The sequence below is a fragment of the Grampus griseus genome (genome assembly GCF_964374135.1).
Source record: "Grampus griseus genome assembly, chromosome: 1".
NCBI classification, from domain to species: Eukaryota; Metazoa; Chordata; class Mammalia; order Artiodactyla; family Delphinidae; genus Grampus; species Grampus griseus.
In genome coordinates, this window is record NC_139017.1 from 52,911,429 (window position 1) to 52,934,417 (window position 22,989).

Here is a 22,989-nt window from a genome sequence, read left to right on the forward strand (position 1 = left end):
GTCTCTATCCATAGGAGTTATTTTCTTGTTTCCTTATAAATGTTCCACTAAAACTTTTTAAAAGAAGTATTAGATTTAAGAAGGGAAATTAGCATGTTTCATATTTTGACACACTTAACACAAAATTCTGTCTTTAGAAGTATATGGCATAGAAAAGTCAAACCCAACCTGAAAATTTTAAGTGAAGATAAAAAGTGAAGGTTGTCAGGGTCATCCCTCCATTTCTCTTAAAAAATTAAAAGAGAGAGAAGTGGATAGGGAAATGTAATCCACTTTAACTCATCTGCCAAAAAATGACCAGCTTTACAATGACAGATTCTTCTATTCTAGGCAGCCTTCTCAGATACTGAGAACAGTATCTGACCCTTGGGAGGTATGCAAATGATTGCCCATTAATCTGAAGTGAATCATTCAGCATTCCTTCAACAAGTAGATATTTCGATATCGTTTATTGATGGATAATGAATTACAGTTCAAATAGGATTTTCAAATGAAAATTCTGGACATAAGTCATGAATAGAAGCTCTCTTTAAGGAAATCAATGATGAAAAAAAAGAGAAATAAGAAGTCCCATTAGATGTCCTTAAACATACGGATACGTGTTCCAGCCATTGCATTTAAGGAGAAAAGAAAAGAAGAGAAAATTCTGCTCTAGAATTCTGTCCTTTACATTCCAGGACTTTTCAGGAGCCACTCAGGAGCTTCATCTTATCCAGACTTGGTGCAAATCAGCACCAGTTCAACATCAAATCAATGGACTGAATTGCTCCTCTTTGGTGTGTACAGTTCTCAAGGGCTTGGGAGAGTCTGAGCATGAGGGTATGTGATATGCCAAGGGGCAGTTAGCTGAGCTGAATCCTTTGTAAATACATATTTTGCTATGCAAAATTTCTGTTGAAGACACAGGGCTATTTGAAATAAAGAAGAAGTTTAGCTGGGCCTCCACCTCAAACTCAAAACAAAACCTCTTTTAAACTCTAAAAATATTTGGCTAAACATGCTCTTAATGACTCTGGTTTTTGAGATTTGGGTCTGCCCCAAAGCAATGACAGTGATTAAGTACCCACTGGGTACAATGTACTAGTGAGTTCAGGGGTCTATGGGGAGTTACAAAGAAAGCAATGAATTCGTCCCTGTCCCCTGAGAGCTTATGGCTCAATAGAAAAAGGACTACCACATAATTTCTTACAAGAAATGCTAGACTAGAGCAGGCTTTCAGCCAAATTGCTAAAAAAGAAAAAGAAAAAAAAATTCCCGAACTTTGTAATCAGTATGCTTGTTGGCAGAATCTTTCCATTCAAAGATCCCTCTCTGCCTGCTTTGTGTCTTACACCAAGTCTCATGTGGCACACGCAGGAGCCCTGTACTCTAGGAGGCCGCCCACAGGACACGCCCGTGCCCTCACAGAGAAGGGCCAGAAGCTGATGTGTTCCTTACTTGATATTTATGTTATCTTCCAGGCTGATAGAAGTTATTATTGCATTACCATTGTAAGGATTTTCTGGCTGAAGAAAGTCAAATAAAGTTGCTGTTAACTTCTGAGCCTAGAAACCAGTGCAGCATTGCTGATGATTGCTCTTTCTAATTATTTGCAGATGACCACACTCATGTCCATGTGCAGATGAAATGGCAGATTTTCAGCACTAGTTTTTTTTCTTTATTTCTTTTTAACACCCAATTTGTTTACTGGTTACTTTAGTTCAGCTAACTTGAACTAAGGAGAATGAAGATGGCAGTGACTGCAAGAAGGAAACTTGTGACTTACATAACAAGTATCAGAATCATAAACTTGAGTGGGACATACTAATAATGTGAACCATCTTCTTACCTTCAAGTGGGGCTGTCCTTAGACAATTGAGACTTTTCATATATATATATGAATATATATATGAAATATATATATACATATATATGTAATATAGGTATATATATTTTAAAAAACCAATTAAATTTTTTATGGGCTTATATATATACCTTTATATGTATATATTTTTATATGTATATATCATATATATATATATATATATATCTCCCCATGAAGCATACCTCCCCACTCTGGTTTTCGTGCCCTTGTGTAGACCATACCCGCATTGACTCTGGACTCATTGAGATATAATCAAGCATGATGTCAAGGCTTAATAAGCACTTTCACATTGGGGCTTGTCATCTTGTAATATTTGCTCTTGGGGCCCTGAGCCACAATGTAAAGTGGTCTCCTCTGCCAGAGAGACCCCCATAGAGAGAAAGGTAGCTAGTGAGCCCTAGATGTAACAGTCATCTCTCTGAGGAGCCCCACATGTGACTGGGGAGACAATCTTAAAAAGTTCAGCCCTTGTCCAGCCAAGGTGGTCAACCCACAGGATCATAAGAACAATAAAATACTGTTATTGTAAGCTACTAAGTTTGGGTAAGTGGTGTGTTACACAGTAATAGGTAACTGAAAAAAACATGCATGGATAGCATATTTATGAGTAAAACAAAGTAAATAAACTTTATATGTACATTTTAATATAATTAACAAATAATTGTAAAGCAAACACCTATGTAAGCACTACCCAGGTCAAGAAATAGAACATTACTAGCACTCGAATACATTCTTTTTCTTTTTTTTCAAACACATTCTGTATGCTCTTGCCTCTCATAACACCCCCCACCCATAGGTAACCATTGTTATGATTTTTGTGACTTTAATTGCTTAACATTTCCTTACAGTTCTACCACTAATGTATACATTCTTAAATATTATGGTTCATTTTACCTGTTTTGAACTTTCTGTGAATGGAGTCACTCTGTATGTAATCTTCTATGACTTGCTCCATTTGCTGACCTTGTATTTGTGATACTCACCCATATTGACACACATAGCTGTAGTTAGCTCATTTCCACTGTTGCATAGCAGTCCATCGTGTGAAAATAAGTGTTTTTTTTTTTATTCATCCTACTCTAAATGGACATTTGGGTTGTTTTGATGAGCATTCTGGACATGCCGCTATGAACATCTTCATCTCACATCCTGGCACATGAGTTTCTCTCTGGCAACAGTTCTCAAAGGGTGATCCAGAGACTGCCGGGGTTCCCAGAACAATCTCAGGGGGTCCATGAGGGCAAAACAATTTCCGTGATAATACTGAGATATTATTTTTATTTTCCACTCTCAGTCTCTCATGAATGTAGAGTGGAATTTTCCAGAGGCTACATGACATGTGATACTGCACCAAGTCAAAAGCAGAAACAAATATGAGAATCCAGCTGTCTTCTAGTCACCCAGACATTAAAGAGATTTGCTGAATGTAAAACCATGCCATTCTTCTCCCTAATTTTTTTGGGGGGGGTTGGAAATTATAGTTATTTTGATTAAAAATATGTTAATTTTTATTTTAAATATTATTTTAACAACATTGTTTTCTAATGAATTAATGCATATTTTAATTTTTTCTTAGTTTTGATTTCAAATACAGTAAATACCTACAGATTTGACTCACATAAACAAAGTTCTTTATAATTTTTAAGAGTATAAAGGTGTCCTGAGAGCAAAAGATTTGAGAATCACTACTCTGGGTCATGAGGTATATACATTTTAAAATTTCATACGTAGTGCCAATCTGTTTTCTAAAGATATTATATGTTTTTTCTCTCCCATCAGCAGCATATGAGTTTCCACTGCTTCATATACTCATCAACACTTTGTTTTGTCAGATTTCTGTTTTCAAATCTGGTGGAGTATAAATGTTTCTCCTTGTAGTTTGGTTTTGCATTTCGCTGATTATTAATAAGATTATATCTCTTTTCAAAGGTATATTGGCCATTTAGACTTCTTTTATGAGCTACGTATTTAAGCTTTTTGTCCATTTTTTCTATTCCATTTCCTTTTTCTTATTGATATATAAAACTCTCATACATTCTGAATACACTCTCTTTGCCAATTATACATGTTGAAAGTATATGTTAAAAGCACACTACATGTTGTCTTAGTCTCTATGATTTTCTTTTTTTTTAATAAATTTATTTATTTATTTATTTATTTGACTGCATTGGGTCTTCATTGCTGCATGGGGGCTTTCTCTGCTTGCAGCGAATGGGGGCTACTCTTTGTTGCAGTGCGTGGGTTTTTCACTGCAGTGGCTTGTCTTGTTGCAGAGCACAGGCTCTAGGTGTGCAGGCTCAGTAGTTGCAGCTCGCGAGTTCTAGAGCACAGGCTCAGTTGTTGTGGTGCACAGGCTTAGTTTCTCCACGGCATGTGGGATCTTCCCGGACCAGGGCACGAACCCATGTCCCCTGCTTTGGCAGGCGGATTCTTAACCACTGCGCCATGAGGGAAGTCCTCTCTATGATTTTCTGATGAACAAAAGTATTTAATTTAACATAGTCAAACTTATCAATCTTTTAGTCTGTGGTTATTCAAATAAATCCTTTCCTGTCCTGAGGTTATTTTTGTTTACTTGAAGTTATTCTTGTTTATGTTCATAAAATCTTCATAGCTTTTACTTTCAGATTTCAGCTTTAACCCTACCTGGAATTTATTTTAATGTATGGCCTAATATAAGACCCCACTTTCATTTATTCCCCACCTGGATATCTAATTGTCCTTGTATCAGTTCTTGAAAATTTCTTTTCCCCACTAATCTCTCATGCCACCTTTGTTGCCTATCAGGTGCCAGTCTTCTAGTGGGCCTGTTTCTGGGTCTCTTTAATCTGTTTCACTGGTTTATTTGTTTGTCCCTGTGCAAAACCACAAGTTCCTCCCACATCCTTGTTCTTCAAAAGTGTCTTGTCTCCTTGGCCCCATCTCGTATTTTAATCTTCCTCCAACTAGCAGTCATGTGAGGTATGGGGAGTGGTGCATTAGACACAACAGTAGGTAACCATCTGTAGGTAGCCGATGAGTGCAGAAGAGAGCAATTAGGACCCACAAGGATTTTGTTGATTTTTAGTCTACTAAATAAAGAAATATGTCAATGGCTTATCTTAAGAGTAAATTTTACCTATTAATAATAACAAGGAATTGGGGTGAGAAATTCCTTTTCTGTTAGTCTTACTTGATTTATTGGGCTGGATCTGATAAGCTAATGAAATTCAAGCAAAGGAGGAGACAAGCATGGCTTTCATTTTTCTAAATCTGTGGTTAGAGCCTTTATTTATACACAACCTACAGAGCTGGAACACAGTAAGTACCTAATAAATAGGGATTGCATGAATGAACGACCTCATCATTATCATGAGTCAGAACCCTGCAACTTAAAAAGAATCTTTAAATATGCTTCTAAAAAATTTAATCATTAAGATAAGAGAAAATATTCAGTCCTCTCTGTTTTAAAACAAATGGCTTCCCTCACTTTCCTTTTTCACCCACATCAAGTTGCTATCTTCTTTTACAAATACTGAATTAAGAATCTACTTTCTCGCAAACTCTTCGTTCTCAATCCTGTGAAATTTGGCTTTCCCCCTTCTACTTCTTCAGCCACTGCTGTCTCAAAGGTTAATGTTCTCCAAGTTGTCAGATTCAAAGCTTTTTCTCTGATGATAAATAGGGTCCTTTATCAAGGATGATAACTACTTATAACTCAATTGTCAACCCCTTTTTATGAATATTTTGTCCTTGCTGAGAAAGGATTGCTAATAATCACTGGGCATAGTTCAAATGCCAACATCTATATGGGACCTTCCCTGATCACCCTCTCTGGGAATGATCTCACCTTCCTTAAAATGCCTGTGTATTTGCCTGAACTATAATTTTCCAAACTGTGATACATATTACACCAGTGTCCAGATACACTCTATTAGTCAGCTGTGAATATCTCCAGCACCAAGTAAGTCCAGAAAACTCTATACTAAAACCCCTCATGCACAGTGATAATACATGTTAGCGTGTTAAATCTTCAGGTAAGTCCTATAATAAAGAAAGCTTAGTTCAGCATATCTTGGGTGTTTTGGGCATGAAATCCTTTTTACTTGTAACACCTGCTAACATCTCAAGTGGACATGAACCATGTGGGTCAAACATGATTTAAAAAATGATACCCAACTATTCATTTGACTCTTCTGGGGCATCAAATTTTAGGTACTTGCATACCCACTTTTCTCCTTCTCTAGAATAGAAGTGACCTCAAAGCTGGGACCTTGTCCTATAAACTTTGGTGTCCCCATGAAACCATCTTCTTTTCCAAGAGTTTCTAAAACAAATATTCAGACACAGACAAAGTTATCAGCCTATAGTCCTGGACACTATGGAGATATTACAATTCTGAATCTGGGGGATTTCATTTGTAATCCAGTAAGAGTTACTAGTTTACGGTCGTAGCGAAAAGTTTAACTATCCTACATGAGTTGAAACTGAGAATAACCATGAGAGCCCAAACATGGTATTAAGATATGATGAGATAGTTTAAGAAAAGAAAACATGGCATAGTCAAGTCACATTCCTGGGTGTATAGCATGTGGCTATACAGTAATCTGTCCAGATGAGTGTGTTGTAGAAAATGGCCTGTTGATCGTGTGCATGAGAGGCCCTTGGGAGAGCTTGTTAAAACACAGATGCCTGAGCCCTACTACAGATCCACTGGATTAAATGGGACTTGGACCCCGGGGTATCTGCGAATTTATTTTAATAAGATTCTTAAATTATGTGATGCACATTGAAGTTTGAGAACAACTGCTTTATATGTATAAGGTTTGGCATGTTCAAAGGAAATACTTCTCACTTTACATTTTAAGAAAGCAATTGCCTTTGGAAACAACATATTTATTCCAATGATGTTGCTGTTTCTCAGTCCAAACATCTTTTGTGACTACGCCTTTTGTGTTGCCATAACGGCCTCTAAAACATTCTTTGGTATCTACTCAGTGCTGCAAATCTGTACTTTTAAAGAATGGATTTGAATGTTAGCAACAGTCATGACCATTTTGAAGCATGTGAATAAGGTAAATGACCAAGCCATGTAATATGGACCTAAATAGGGTGTGATTATGAGCAAATTAAAACCAAGGTTTTCTCGGGTGGCTCTCATAAAATACGAAGATGAGTAAGTTTAACAAAACCTATGCATACTTTCACAATCACTATATTTATTTTTAATGAAAATTGTTAAAATATTACATTTGGCTTGTAGAAACAAATATTCAAAATGTTCTGTTTCTAAACATTCTTGAAAATACATTTATGCATTTTTGTTGTACCAGAAACACATACATGCAGATATTAATTCAACATGATGCCTCAAATTTAAACCATGTTGATGACTTTTTAGCACAGATATTTTCAGGTTTTCAGAGTATGAAAACAAGAGAGTTAGAATACAGGCTGGAAGGGACCCATAAGGACAGCATTCCCAAATTCTGAATTACACTTTCACTCATCTTGATGATGTAAATTCATTGTTTTATTATTTTAATTAATTTTTATTGGAGTATAGTTGATTTACAATGCTGTGCTAGTTTCAGGTGTACAGCAAAGTGAATCAGTTAAACATGTACATCTATCCACTCTTTTTTAGATTCTATTCCCATATAGGCCATTACAGAACATTGAGGAGAGTTCCCTGTGCTATACAGTGGGTTCTTATTAGTTATCTATTTTATATACTGGTGTGTAGATGTCCATCCCAATCTCCCAATTTATCCCTCCCCCACCCCCATCTTTCCCCCTTGGCAACTATATGTTTGTTTTCTACATCTGTGACTCTATTTCTGTCTTGTTAATAGGTTCATTTATACGTCAAATTTTTTTGTCCTGATTTCTGTTTTGACTGCAGGTTCTGCCCTAGGTTCTTGGTTTCTGAATCCTGCTGCCTCCACTGAGCTCAGTTATTTGAGCAGCTCACCACAGATTCACATTTTCCTGGCACCGAGGAGAGAATAGCAATGGCCAGTCATCAACAAATCAGTAGAGATGGTCCCTGACTTATGATGGTTCAACTTGTGATTTTTCGACTTTATGATAGTGCAAAAGGGATACACATTCAGTAGAAACCTTACTTCAAATTGTGACTTTTTATATCTTCCCAGGTTAGCGATATGTGATATGACCCTCTCTCATGAGGCTGGGCGGCAGCAGCCACAGCTCCTAGTCAACCGCACAGTCATGAGGGTAAACAACTGATACTCTTACAACCATTCTGTACCAGACAATTATTCTTTCACTTTCAGTACAGTATTCACTAAATTACATGAGATATTCAACACTTTATTATAAAATAGACTTTGTGTTAGACGATTTTCCTCAGCTATAGGCTAATGTAAGTGTTCTGAGCACATTTAAGGTAGGCTAGGCTAACCTGGGATGTTCGGTAGGTTAGGTGTATTAAATGCATTTTCAACTTACAATATTTTCAACTAACAATGGGTTTATTGGGACTAACCCCATCATAAGTCAAGGAAGATCTATATATGATTTGTTAGATTTATGGATTAAATGCCATTGTAATTTTCAAGGCCTTTTGCAGTCTAAACAAGTTTATAAAAACACTCTCAACACTATGGAAACAATAAAAAAAATTCTCAAAACAGTGTTCTCTTAGCTAAATTTCCTTTTAAGAATATCTTACTGAGAGTCACTTTGAATTTAAAACTTAAGCCTTAGTTTTGTCATCTGTAAAATATATGTAATAGTGAGATGACTTCAAGTTCTTGAAAGAATTACATGAAATAATTCAAGTAAAAAAATAATTTAGGGCTTCCCTGGTGGCACACTGGTTGAGAGTCTGCCTGCCGATGCAGGGGACGCGGGTTCGTGCCCCGGTCCGGGAAGATCCCACATGCCGCGGAGCGGCTGGGCCCGTAAGCCATGGCCGCTGAGCCTGCGCGTCCGGAGCCTGTGCTCCGCAACAGTAGAGGCCACAACAGTGAGAGGCCCGTGTACCGCAAAAAAAAAAAAAAAAAAAAAAAAAATTCAAGTGTGTCACACTGTGCTATTAGCTATTGTTACTATTATCATGTAAATGTTAGCTATTATTACTATTATGTAAAGCAACCAGTACAGCACTTGACATATGTGGTTGAATAAAACAAAGGTAGCTATTCATATTGTTATTATTATTTTTTTAATTACTGATGAAATAGGCAGGAATATACTTTAATCAAAAATTTAATTGACTCAGTGATTATACACACCAGAGTAGACACACTGTCAAATTCTTAGTTTTTGGACACTGCCTAAAGTATTTTTTATTCTAAATAAATATTATTAAAAGCATGGATTCCTTTGTTGAGTCTGACTTTCTGATTGGAATTAGAGCATATGTAAAAAATGTCACTAAATGCCGAGATTTCCTAAGACTTTAGTCTAGTACTTTCCCACTAGGGAAAAGACAATCAAGAAATTAAACTGAGGCCTTATGCATTTAAATAAATGTTTACAAAGGCTAAAGAATGATCAGTTTATTCACAACTAGTAAAAATAACCTAGGGTGAAGAAAGATGACCCAGGCATCCTATATTCCAAGCCAGATCCACTTTTTAAATTCTAACTTGATGGTCAAAAATAGTTTAGCAAACTCACTTCTACTTTTTCCCTTTTTCTCAAAATACTGTGCCCTTCTGTACTTCTTGGCTCTTACCAGAGCAGAGGGAACAAAACTGCCAAAATATCATAAGATGGGTCGCTCTCAAGGGTACTTCTTGTCAAGCAAGAAGTACCAGAAATCTTGTCGAATGGCCAATACAAATTTTCTTTTGCAGACTCTAGAGGTTTGCATCTGCATACACATCTGCATTTTCTGAGTGCTGGGCCAAACTGAAACGTTCAGTTTATCCATTGCTAATAAACATGTCAGCAGTTTCTTTGCTCTCACATCTGTTGTGAAAAATGTTATCTTTCCTGAAGTGTATTTATTTTGTCTTTAATACCAGCTTTCATGGATTACAAAATAGAGATATGCTTTCACTTAACCAATTCAATAGCATGTGTTGGAAGGTGCCCCACAAGAGTGATGAGATAAATTAAATATGTGTATTATATCTTGGGTCCTGAAAAGGAAATCAAATGTAAAGGATAACAGCGACTCTCAGGAAGGCCATGCCAATGGAAACAACTTGCCTCTTAAGTTCATCTCAAAATCTATTCAAGACACTCTATGCATCACAGGAATTCAACAAAAAGTTAAAAAAAAATCTATTATCAGTTTTTTCATTATAAAGCCTGTCTTCAGTCAAGCTGATGACTTTCTTTCCCAAGGAAACAATTCCCAAGCACTTGCCTCTCATTCTATATTCATCAGAATACCTGCCCTGCCAACTTTACTAAGATTAGGGTTGTTAGAAGATCAAATGAGGTTTGGTTTATTAAGATGCTTTAAAAAGAAAATTTTCAACTATTATATAGATGGTAAATAATTGCCAACATTTTCTCCCCTTTCTATGCTTTCATTTTATTTCACCGTCTTTTTATTTCCATTTTCCAAGGGTACATTCTATCTTCAGCAACTCTCCTTGCCTTTCGCCACCAATATCCCAAAAAGGTTATGTCTCTCACACAGGTAAAGAATAGCATATTTGGAAATTTACCAGTATATAGTTTAAGGAAGCAAGTAGGAAAATCCTGATAACAGGTGTGTGGTGAATGTGATTAGGGCTATCAGAGATGTAACTGTGTCCACTTCAGACTCTTCCTCTGAGGTTATGGATATTCCTAGTACCACACACCACTCTCTGAGATCCAAAGCACTTCTGGTAAAGTCAAGAAGGGAATGGGGTGGAATTCCCCCACCCCGCCACTCTGTCCCTTCAGCCCTGTAACATAAACCAGCAAATGGTGTACTCATATATGAAGTTCTTTGCTAAAGAATTAGGTCAATATCAGAAAGAAATGTGCCATTAAATGGACAGTGATTCGTTAATAATAGAAAAAACCAAAAGATTTAAATAGAGAGGATCAAAAAAAGCCAAAAAATTGTTTTAAAAAATGCTCAATTTTGGTAGTAACTAGGGAAATGCATATTTCATAACACCATAAATGAGATATAATTTCACACACACACACATACACACAAATTACCAAAATAAACAAAAAAGGCCCTGTTTCTATAGTGTAGTGGTTATTACGTTCGCCTCACACAACTTGGCCAATCCAAATGTTGTTGAGAATGTAGAGTAAATAGAAATATAAGTTGCAACAACCATTTTAGGAAATAACTCAGTATTATCTAGTTATGTTGAAAGTACTTGTAGCCTATGACCTAGGAAATTTCCTCTTAATTTTACAACCTACTAAAACTATTTAATAAATAAACCAGGATATATGCATATATATATCCATAACAGCTATTTTTATAATAGCAAATAACTGAAAATAACCCATATATCTGTCAAGCAAAAGTAGAAGGAATTAGTAAATTGTGGTATAGTTACATAATAGAATTTCTTGCATTAATGAAAATTAATTAAGCACCATGTATTGATAAGCATTCATTTAAAAAATAGTAAGAAAGAAAAGCAAGTCACAGAGGCTATATACATCTGATGCTATATTTGTAACCCTCAACAAAAGCAAAACTAAGCATCTCTTAGGGATGTATGCATAAATGGTCAAATCATTAAAAAATGGAACAACAAAAACATTTTGAAGGGATAGGAACGCATGTGCAATCAGGAGGAGCCTAAAAGGGCTTCAACAATATTAACAGTATTCTATTCCTTAAGCTTGATAGTGTACACATATGTTAATATTATCATTATTTTTTAAAACTGCACACAATGAGTATATTCAAGAGTTATAGAAATGAACTAAGTTGATTGACATATGTAATTTCATATCCATATATTTCAAATGTAATAAATATAGAAAGTAAGGAAAGCAAAAATGGGTCAAGAATTTAGGATGTATTCATAGAAAGAAGACATGATGCTCAGGGGAACTTAGCAGAGTACCGTGCGCAAGGACTAGATAAACAAACATGTCAATAAAGACCGAGGGCAGTAAGGAGGTGACAATGAAAGTGTCAGATTATTTAGGCTTCTTGAAGAGCAATTTTGATCTGGAGTCAAAAAGTGTTGAATATGGAGCCAAGACAGAAATATCTAGAGAGCTAAAGAGGATAAGTGGATTTAGACCAAAATGGGGGGGAAGGCAGTGAGTAAGGGTGAGGTAAGCAAAGCCTAAATTCTAGGAGAAATGGGCACCATTAAAGGGAATTTTGGAACTTTTCCAGTGGCAAAGCTGCATCAAAACTCTGTTGCCCTTTAAGAATCTACCATAAACACTTCTGTTCACATGGGATCAAATTTTCCATTTATATGAACCTGGAGTGTATAAAACATGTTCTCAAGATGGCTTTTTATAGAGATGAAGTAAATGGACTAAGGGGTGATACGTGAGCTTCTTCCTCCAGAAGTAGTAAGGCAACCCTTTGTAAGGTTTCAAAGGACAGAAGAGGGGCACTTGTTAGGTCACCAAAGATGAAAAACTGACTATATCACAATCAGAATATCTACATTTATTGTAAATCAACTATACTCCAATAAAATTAAAATTAAAAATATATACAAAACAAAAAATATTATAATAGTAACATCAAAGATCACTGATCACAGGGGCTTCCCTGGTGGCGCGGTGGTTGAGAGTCCGCCTGCCGATGCAGGGGACACGGGTTCGTGCCCCGGTCCGGGAAGATCCCACATGCCGCGGAGCGGCTGGGCCCGTGAGCCATGGCCGCTGAGCCTGCGCTTCCGGAGCCTGTGCTCCACAACGGGAGAGACCACAACAGTGAGAGGCCCGCGTACCGCAAAAAAAAAGAAAAACAAACAAAGATCACTGATCACAGATCACCATGACAAATATAATAATAAGGGAAAAGTTTGAAATATTGCAAGAATTACCAAAATGTGAAAATGGACACAGAGACACAAAATGAGCAATCGCTGTTGGAAAAATGGCACCAATAGACTTGCTCAGTATGGGGTTGCCACAAACCTTCCATTTGTAAAAAACGCAGTATCTGCAAAGCACAATAAATCAAGGTATGCCTATCCTCTCTTAACAACAACAACAACAAAAGAATATCTATGTTTAGTGTTTATTTTCAAACAGACCTAGGAGCTTGGGAAGTCACACCTTTTTTCTGTGCTCCAATTCTTTCATCCGTAAGATAGAAAGGTGGGCCTCTGCTTTCTTCAACATTTTCTAGACCTAACATGTGACAATGTTAGGATTCATAAATTTAATGATTCAATTCTAACTGAGGTTTCTATGTTCAAGCAATTTTCTAAAAATTAAAGAGAAAAATGTCCACAAAGACTTTTACTTCCCCCAGTTTTTCTTCTTCCATTTTGGCTTAGCAAGCCCTGCTTTCTCTAGGAAAGCCATGTACTCGTGGCTCACTGGGCAATCACCTTTTCTTGCTTTGAAGTCCTACCCACCGCTACACCATCATTGGACATTGGACACTTTATTCTTGAAATAGTTTTGTAAAATTGGCACACTAAGTGGCTCAGCCTGGAGTGCCCCTTCATCTAGAAAGTGCCTTGCAAAGTTAAAGGCAATAGAGGCTTTTTGGTTTCAGTAAAGGATGCTTGAAGGTGAGGATATCACATTTTTTCCCTTCTTTTACCTCATGAAATTTGTTTTTATGGCCTTCAAAAATGAAACAATTTTTATCTTAAAAGAAAATTTTCTCCTGCTCTTAAAACGCCAGCATTTGAAAATCAATATATAGTGGCAAATAATGTGGGAAATAGACATGCAGAACACTTAATAATGATTGAATACATAAAGCATTTTTCTTCTGTTGTTATGTGACAGCCTGATGAGTTTCAACTTCCTGCTCACTGCACAGGCTCTAAACTTCCAATTCTGGGATTTTTCCTTTTCTTTTTCTTCCCTGCCTCCCCATCCCCTTCTTGCCTCCTCCTTCTCTTTGGGAATACACAAATGGTTTTGATTACATACTAGCTGCAAACTTTATATCTCCCACTTCAATAGTTACACATCATAAACAGAAGAGCGAACTTCAGACTCCATTAAGACAAAGGTTGGTCTGGATTGTTGGGAGGCCTTTCATGTTAGCACAGTTTAAAAAAAAAAGAAGTTTCTATAGGAAAAAGGAATGTACTGGGCCTGGCTAGAGATAATGCTCTGACTACCAACCACTCAGTCTAAAGAGTGATAAGATCTCATTCTAGTCAAGGCAAGAGTGAAGCCTGGAGCCCAGGACCAATGCAGCCCCAGCAGGACTTGTTCAACCCAGTGAGAGCTTTAATATGTGAGGACCAATAAATATCTAAATGTTAAGCAAGGATGGCCAGAGCCTGTATGAAAACACTGTGCAATGTGCTTGAACCTACTGATTCTGATTCTCCCTTCTCTACTCTGACGTTTTCTCTTGAATTTTCTTCTATAAATGAGGTTCTATTATTGTCATAGTGCTCAGGTAACCAAATTGGAAACAGAAGGAGCAAGACAGTGCTTTTTATTCATTATACCTTACTTCTGAGTACATTTAATTCATTATAATATAATAATTTTTATTGAGCCCCTACTAGTAACAGGTACTGTTTTAGGTGCCAGAGATACATCTTTAAGAAGGTAGGCAGGATCTCTGTGCTTTTGGAGTCACTATTCTAAATAGGTGGGGCAAATACATAAAAGAACAAGATGTTTTCAGATAGTGGTGAAGGTTATGCAGAAATAAATAGGGTAACAGGGTGGTGGAGAAACAGATCTCAGATAGGATGTTCAGGGCCAGAATCTCTGACTTTGATCTGAGAGCTCAATGAGAAGTTTATGGTGGACAGGTGAAAGTTTTTCTCAGCATGAGGAAGAGGAAGTCCAAAATCTCTAAGAGAAGTTGATGCCACTGACCTTTTCTAGGAACAGAATGAAGGCCGTAGGTCTAGAGCAAGAAGAGGAGTGGCAGGAGATGATATCAGAAAAGTAGACATTGTTGTGAACTGAACTGTGTCCCCTAAGAAGATGTTGAAGTCCTAACTTCCAGTACCCGTTTGTGGATCTTATTCGGAAATAGGGTTTTTGCTTGTTAAGATGAAGTCACTAGGATGGGCTCTCAACCAATATGACTGTGTCCTTTGTAAGACAGGAAAAGAGGAAATTTGTATATGGAAATAGACATGCACAAGGAGACTACCATGTGATGAATGCAGGGGTTGGGATAATGCATCTACAAGGCAAGGAGCACCAAAGATTGCCAGGAACCCACCAGAAGTTAGGAGGAATGCATAGAACAGATTGTCCCTAGCACCTGTCAGAAGGAACTAACACTGCTGACATCTTAATTTCAGATTTCTAGTCTCCAGAACTGTGAGGCAATGAGTTTCTGCTGTTTAAGGCACCCAGTTTGTGGCACTTTGCTATATCTGCCCTAGGAAACTAATATAGGCAGGAACAAATGCCCTGGACATTTATGTTTTAGTCTAAGTGCAATGAGAAGATACTGAAAAGCTTTAAGTATGATCTGATGGATACCTTTAGAAAGATTATATTGATGTTGCTATCTGGTCCCGGCAGTACAACCATGGAGAGCTTGATGATTTCCCCAAAAGAAGCTCAATAGAACTTTACAGAGTCATTAGAGAGCAACCATCATATCTAGGACAGTTGTCGCAATTCTTAAGCATTAACATTTACCATTCTCAATCTTTAAAAGCAACTTTTTGGATAGAAGTTTCAAAAACAAACATAACCTATAAAATTTTGAAAATTTAATTCAATTATGTGGTATTTAATTTAACCCTTTTTATGATTCAGAAATATCCATTTTGGTTTACAAACCATTTATTGTTTGGAATGTGAGGTGATGTGCAAGGCATTAAGGTATAAAAATGAACAAGATTGTGCTCTTGAGTTTATAGACTGATGGAGAAGACATATACCTAAAGAGGTATTGAATAATATCAATCGTTGAGAGTAAATAATAAGGAAAGGTGTTTATAGGGTTCTACAGGAGCACAATGAAGTATTCAGTGATGTTTTCTTGGAGATGATGTTGAAGCCAAGTACTGAAAGTAAATAACAATTGGCCACATGAAATAAGGAGGGGGATGTGTTCCAGGAAAAGAGAAGCGTCCAGCAAATCCATATGGTTTCCAGCTAACTTTCAGCAGACTAGCGATCCTAGAAAAAAGACTGGTGACAAAAATGTGAGGGTGAGAGAGGTTCCTGGTTATGGAGGCCCTTGTATGGGCAGCCAAGATCCTTCTTCTGCTCTGTAGGCAATGGGGATCCCATGGGGAGATGTAAATAAGAGATCAGATGAGCATTTGAGCAAATGTATCAGTCAGAGTAGTGGGTTGTAAGCAACTGAAATTGACCCCAACTAAAAAGAAACTTTTTTGGCAAAACTTTAGAGGCTGGAGGAAAAGCTGAAGAAATAGTTCTTGGGAAAAATAACCCCAGAGCCACAGGACAGATGTGGCAGAATAGTAGTGGGCATCCTCCTCAGGGGTGAACCATTTACAACTGTGTACTTTGGGAAAAAAATTATTTTATCAAATAAAACCTTTCCATATGTACAAAATGCCAAACAGTATTGCAGAAATGATACAAGAAGAAAGAAATCATCCCCAAACTGATTTCCACTCCAAAGAGCTTCTTTCAACCATTTTAGCCGTTCTTTCTTTCTAAAATTTATGTCTTTATTTCTAAGTTTTAGAATGCTTATACTGCTAACCAAAAATAAACAAAAAAAGATTATACTGTCTGCCATGTGGAGAATGAGTTGAGGGCAGTGGTGGAAATGGAAACAAGGATATGTGTTGGGAAGCTATTATCTTAGTACAGAAATGATTTGTCTTATTTCTATGGATCTGAATAACTTAAATGTATGCATTAATTGTCAAAAATGTACATTATTTATTCTTAATATAAACATAGCATGGCTAGGATGGGACAAAATATTTACTTATCATAAATCAGGGAAATTAGGGCTGTATCCAAACATTTTTGTAATGCAAGCAAAGTATGAATATATATTTAGGGTTAAAAGAAATCTCTTTTGCAGAAAAAGATGTTTGGAATGTATGGGTTTGCTTAAGTTTCTATTTTGTTTACTAGCAGAAATGTAGGCTCAGTCAAAGCTTTCATTTATTGACTGAGTAAACTTCATAAGAAAAATGAAAACAAGCTTTTAAATCATATATTTAAACATGTTTATAAACACATCTAGATATGACATACAAATATATGTGGATATACATGTGCATATACGTATCCATCTACAGTGTACACGTATATTATTTCTACACTCTACACTTTTGTCTGGATACATTCCTGACTTTTGGAACTGCAAACAATGTTAACCATTTAGGCCTTGTAAGTCAGCACCAATTTCGATGACCGTTGAAATAGATAAACCATCTGCTACAAAAGGAGGTTCTTAGTAATGAAAACTTAGGGGGAAAAGTGCTCTTAAGTTAGCAATTTCCTTAATCTGTTCTGATTGACTTTTTCTTCTGAAGGTTTGATTACTTTATTTATACGTTATAAACTTTTTGAATAAAATCCAGAATATGGAAAATTCACAGAACAAAACACCAAGTTTCTTCAAGAAATAAATAGCAGGTGAAGTGGCCAAGTTGGCAGAATAGGAAGATCCTGAGATCACCTCCTCCCATGGACACAACAGAACTACAACTATTTACAAAGACACTAGTGATGAGAAAAGCTTGAAAACTAGCAGAAAAGATATTCTACAACTAAAATATAAAGAAGGACCACAAGGAGAAGGGTGGGAAGGGCAAAGTCATGTATATATTTTTGCATAACTATACATAATACACTATACATACCATAAAAGATGTTCAACACTTTTTAAAAATAAGTAAATGAGTGAGAATCCATAGAGAAAATGTGAGCATTTTTAATAAGCAGCAAAGCCACGTGCAAATGAAGTAAATAGTATATAAACTGGGGCAAGCAGCAAGTAGTACAACAAGCTCTGCTTTTGGGAAGGATTGGAATTGATTTTGTGAGACATTTAGGAAGAGTTCAAAGAATGAGGTTGTGTGGGGAACAGCTAGTATAATACGTAGAGATATATATGGAGCCAGTATACTCCTGAGTACCCCTGCCGTTTCTCCAAATACCAGATAGGCTGAATAATGGCTCCTCAAGATGTCATGTCCTAATCCCTGGAATATGTAAATGTTACTTTATGTTGCAAAAGGAACTGTGCAGGTGTGGTTAAATTAAGTATCTCAAGATGGAGAGATTATCCTAGATTATCCAAGTGCGCCTGATGTAATCAAGGGGTCCTTACAAGAGAGAAGCACGAGATCAGGGAGATAGAAGGCAATGTAATGATGGAAGATAAAAAGGTAGACAGAAAGATTTGAAGATACTATGCTGCTGGCTCTGAAGACATGAAAAGGCAGCTATGAGTTCAGGATATAGATGGCCTCTGGAAGGTGGAGAAGGCAAGGAGACAGATTCTTCCACAGAGTCTCCAGAAAGAACCAGTCTTGCTGGTGCTTTGACTTTAGTCCAATAAAGTTGATTACAAACTTCTGACCTTCAGAAATGTAAGATAATAAACTTGTTTTTGTGATAATTTGTTACGGTGGCAACAAGGACCTAACAGCCATGTTTGTAATCAGTATTTTTTTAAAAAAGGATTTATAAAAATTAAATTTAAAATAAAGATATATATATATGACATTCTTGCCAAAGTACTATAAATACCAGTTGGTTTTAGAAATGCAGTAATTTGGCTGAGGATAATTTTAAAGGAAAAGCACTTTGGATAGGTAATAACAATTATTCTTCACAGTTGAGGGTATAGGAATCATGATTAGGTAAGAGATAAAACTGGCTAAACCACCCACAAATGGAAGATCTCCTGCCTTTTTTCCACTACCTCCTCATGGGGAATTTTGCATAATTCACTTTGGGACAACCATTTTTCTTTATCCCTCATGAATTTTCTTATTCCCTGATAGGCTGAAACAAAACCGTTTAGATGGCAAGAACACTAATGATCATTTTGGTATACAAGTTATATTTTTGTAAGTAGATAGAACTTTTTTGACTTTAGCATCCTAATCAGGTTCTAGTCCTCTCTAATTCAGTTCCCCATGGCTGGCCTGTGTCACATTTATCCTGTCCCTCCATGCTGGGTACCAGGCAAATCCTTCGGTTGGTAGCAGCGTCCAGGAGGAAGACATTGTGAACCAACCCAAGCTGAGGGAAGTGGTCAAACTAAAGAGCAGGTGTTCTAAGCCTAAAGTGTCAAGGTCCTCTCTATGGGGCTGCAAAGAAAGCTACAGCCCCAAGTGAAAGAATGTAGTTAAAATTTGCTGCTGTTCAAAATAACCAAGCTAGTCTCTAGAGCTTTGCTAATGACTTTTGTCATGTGGTGAGACAGAGAACTTCAAAGATTTTATATATATATATAGATATATGTATGTATATCTATCTATATCTATCTATCTATCTATCTATCTATCTATCTATCTATCTATCTATATATATATATGGCAAGACTTTCATATCTACATGCAAAGCATTTGGCCATAGCAAACATTGGCAAACTTTTCCTGCAGGAATAGCTTACCTAAAGACCAAATAGAATAGTAAGATCCCTTAGTAATTGCCTTTCAGATAGAAATCCAGCTCCTAAGATATGCCCAGTGGGGAATAATTAGTCCTAGATCAAATACTCTGGTCCCATCTAACAAATCTTAAAGGAGGTACCCCAAAAGATCAACCTGTTTCTAAGTAACCACATCTCAGAAGAAAGCTCAAGAAGATTTATAGGAATACAAAAATATCCAGGACCCCAAAGTATAAAATTTAAAATGTCTGGCCCCCAGTCAAAAATTACCAGGCATTCAAAGAAGCAGGAAAATACAATCCATAATGAGGTGAGAAGACAATCTATTGAAATTGACACAGAACTGACACAATGTTTGAATTAGCAGACAAGGGTATAAAAATGGTTATTTTAACTGTATTCCATATGTTCAAAAGTTATGTAGAAGCATAAAAGAAATTTTAAAAAAACAAATCAAACTTCTAGTGATGAAAACAAAAAGTCCAAGATGAAAAATACACTGGGTGGATTAACAGCAGATAGGATCTTACAGAAGGAAAAATAAGTGAACTTGAAAATGAAGCAATGGTGGGAGGGAGATGCAAGAGGGAGGAGATATGGGAATATATGTATACATATAGCTGATTCACTTTGTTATACAGCAGAAACTAACACAACATTGTAAAGAAATTATACTCCAATAAAGATGTTAAAAAAAAGAAAGAAAGAAAATAAAGCAATAAAAGCTGTCCAAGATAACGCACAGAGAGAAAAAAAGAATTAATATGTAAAATGGCATCAGTGAGCTATGGGACAACTTTAATCAGCCTAACATAGGTGTATCTGAAAGAGATGTGGGGAGAGGCAGTAAAAGTACCTGAAGGAATAATGGCCACTTTAAAAAACTTTGATGAAAACTATAAACTTAAAGATCCAAAAAGCTTAATTAATTCCAAGCACAAGAAATATGAAGAAAACTATCCACCAAGTCCAATCATAATCTTTATGGGAAAAATTTAACTACAAATGCAATGTCTTTATTAGATTTAGGGCTATTCACATTATCTATTTCTCTTTGAGTGAGCTTGGGCAGTTTGTGTCTTTCAAGGAATTGGTCCATTTCATCTCAGTTGTTAATTTGGTGAACTCCACCAAATATTAAAGGAAGAAATAATACCGATTTTACACAAACACTTTCAAAAGACTGAAGAGAATACTTTCCAAATTATCATTTTGTTCCAGTACTACTCAAATACCAAACCGGAAAAAGATATAAGAGCAAAGATAGTGATAGACAAATATCATTTATGAACAAAGATACAAAAATTCTAAACAATATTTTATGAAAGCAAATGAAACTATACAAAAAATGATAACATATCATTGACAAATGGAGTTTCTTCCATGAATGCAAGGTTGGTTTAACATACAAAATAAATTAATGTAATTCACCATATTAAACTATAAAGAGAAAAACTATATGATAATCTCAATAAATGTATGAAAAGCACTTGACAAAATCAACATCCATTCCTGGTCAAAATTCTCAGTAAGCTAGTAATAGAAGGAAAATTTTTCAAATTGATGAAGTTCATCTCTGAAAGACCTAACATCATCTTTAATGGTAAAAGACTAAATGTTTTCCCCCTAAGTACAAGAATAAGACAGAAATACCTACCCTACCACTCCTATTAATCATTAAATTAGAAGGTCTAGTCAGTAAAATATGCTAAGAAAAATAAATGAAAGGCATCCAGATTGGAAAGGAAGAAATGAAATTGTATTCACAGACATGTTCTCTATGTAGACAATCCAATGGAATCTATGAAAAAGCTACTAGAACCAATCAGTGAGTTAGCAAGATTACAGGATATAAGATCAATAAACAAAATCAATTTTATTTCTATGTACTAGAAATAAAAAAGAGTTTTTAATATATAATTCATAGTAGCATAAGAAAATATGAACTTCTTAGGGGCAAAACTGACAAAAGACTTACAAAATCTGTAAGCTAAAAACTGCAAAACATTGCTGAGAGAAATGAAGGAAGACCCAAATAAACAAAGAGGTATATTGTGTTTGGGGATAGAGATATTCAACATAGTTAAGATGTCAGTTTGCCCCAAATTGGTCTTAGATTCAACAGATTCAGAAGACTTCTTTTTTAAAGAAATTATCAAGTTAGTTGTAAAATTCACATGAAATTCAAAGAACATAAAATAGCCAACACATATTTAGAGGAGAAGAATAAAATCTTTAAAGCAAAGACTTATCATACTAAGTAAGTCAGACAGAGAAAGACAAATATATGATATCACTTACATGTGAAATAAAAAAAAATGGTACAAATGAACTTATTTACAAAACAGAAATAGACTTACAGACATAGGAAACAAATTTATGGTTATCAAAGGGGATAGCGGGGTGGTGGGGAAATAAATTAGGAGTTTGGGATTAATATATACATGCTACTATATATGAAATAGGTAAACAAGGACCTACTCTATAGCACAGGGACTATACTCCATGTCTTGTAATAACTTATAATGGAAAAGAATCTGAAAAAGAGTATATGTATATGTATGTATAATGGATTCACTTTACTGTACACTTGAAACTAACACACAATTGTAAATTAACTATACTTCAATTAAAGAAATCTTTTTAAAGTTATTTCTCCTAGTCATCTACAGGTCCTTCTCTGGTTCACTGGTTTAGTTAAAAAAAAAAAAAAAAGTGCATTTGTAAATTACATATTCAGACACACACACACACACACACACACACACAATTTTTTGGAAAGCCTTTGTAATATTCTTTTTAGTCCTGTCACTTCATTCCCAGGCCTGTTTTAATTCATTTTAGACTCTGTAGTTTCAAGGTTGTTCTAGCTTCAAACCCTCTCCTGTGAGGTGAGGTGAGGAGCCCAAGGATGTAGAGTTAGCAAATGTCAATAATATACTTCAAAGGGATTGGGATATATAAATTGAAAGTTGTTATTCTTCCTGTAATAGAAGAATTGGTTGAAATGTTGAATTTCCTTTAATGAAAGGTTTTGATACCTTTCATTGGTAAAATGGGTTACTGCCAAAGAAATCTAAATAACTAGTGATTTGGTGTATGGTAAGAATTTCTACAATAACACCTGAACAGCAGGAGGTGCAGGTATTTTTCAAAGTAAAAGAGGACTGGAAGCAAAGGGGTCATGCACCTTGCAGTAAGGTGAGACATCAGTTATGCCCCATGGGCTGTTCAAAGGGGCAGAACAGATGTAAAGAAGGGGAAGCTGGAATGGAGCCATATAACACATGCCTTTATTTCATCCATGGAGCAGACAGAGCACAGAGCAGATGGTCCCTTACTTTGATGAATGATCAGAAAGGAAGCCCACGGATGTCACAGAGTAGGAGAGTACAAAATGCTTTTAGGGACCATGTGTCAAGGAGAGCTCCAGATGGGGTGATTGGCTCCCTTTTCTCACCCTCAGAATCAAAATCCATCAAGAAGTTGACATTGG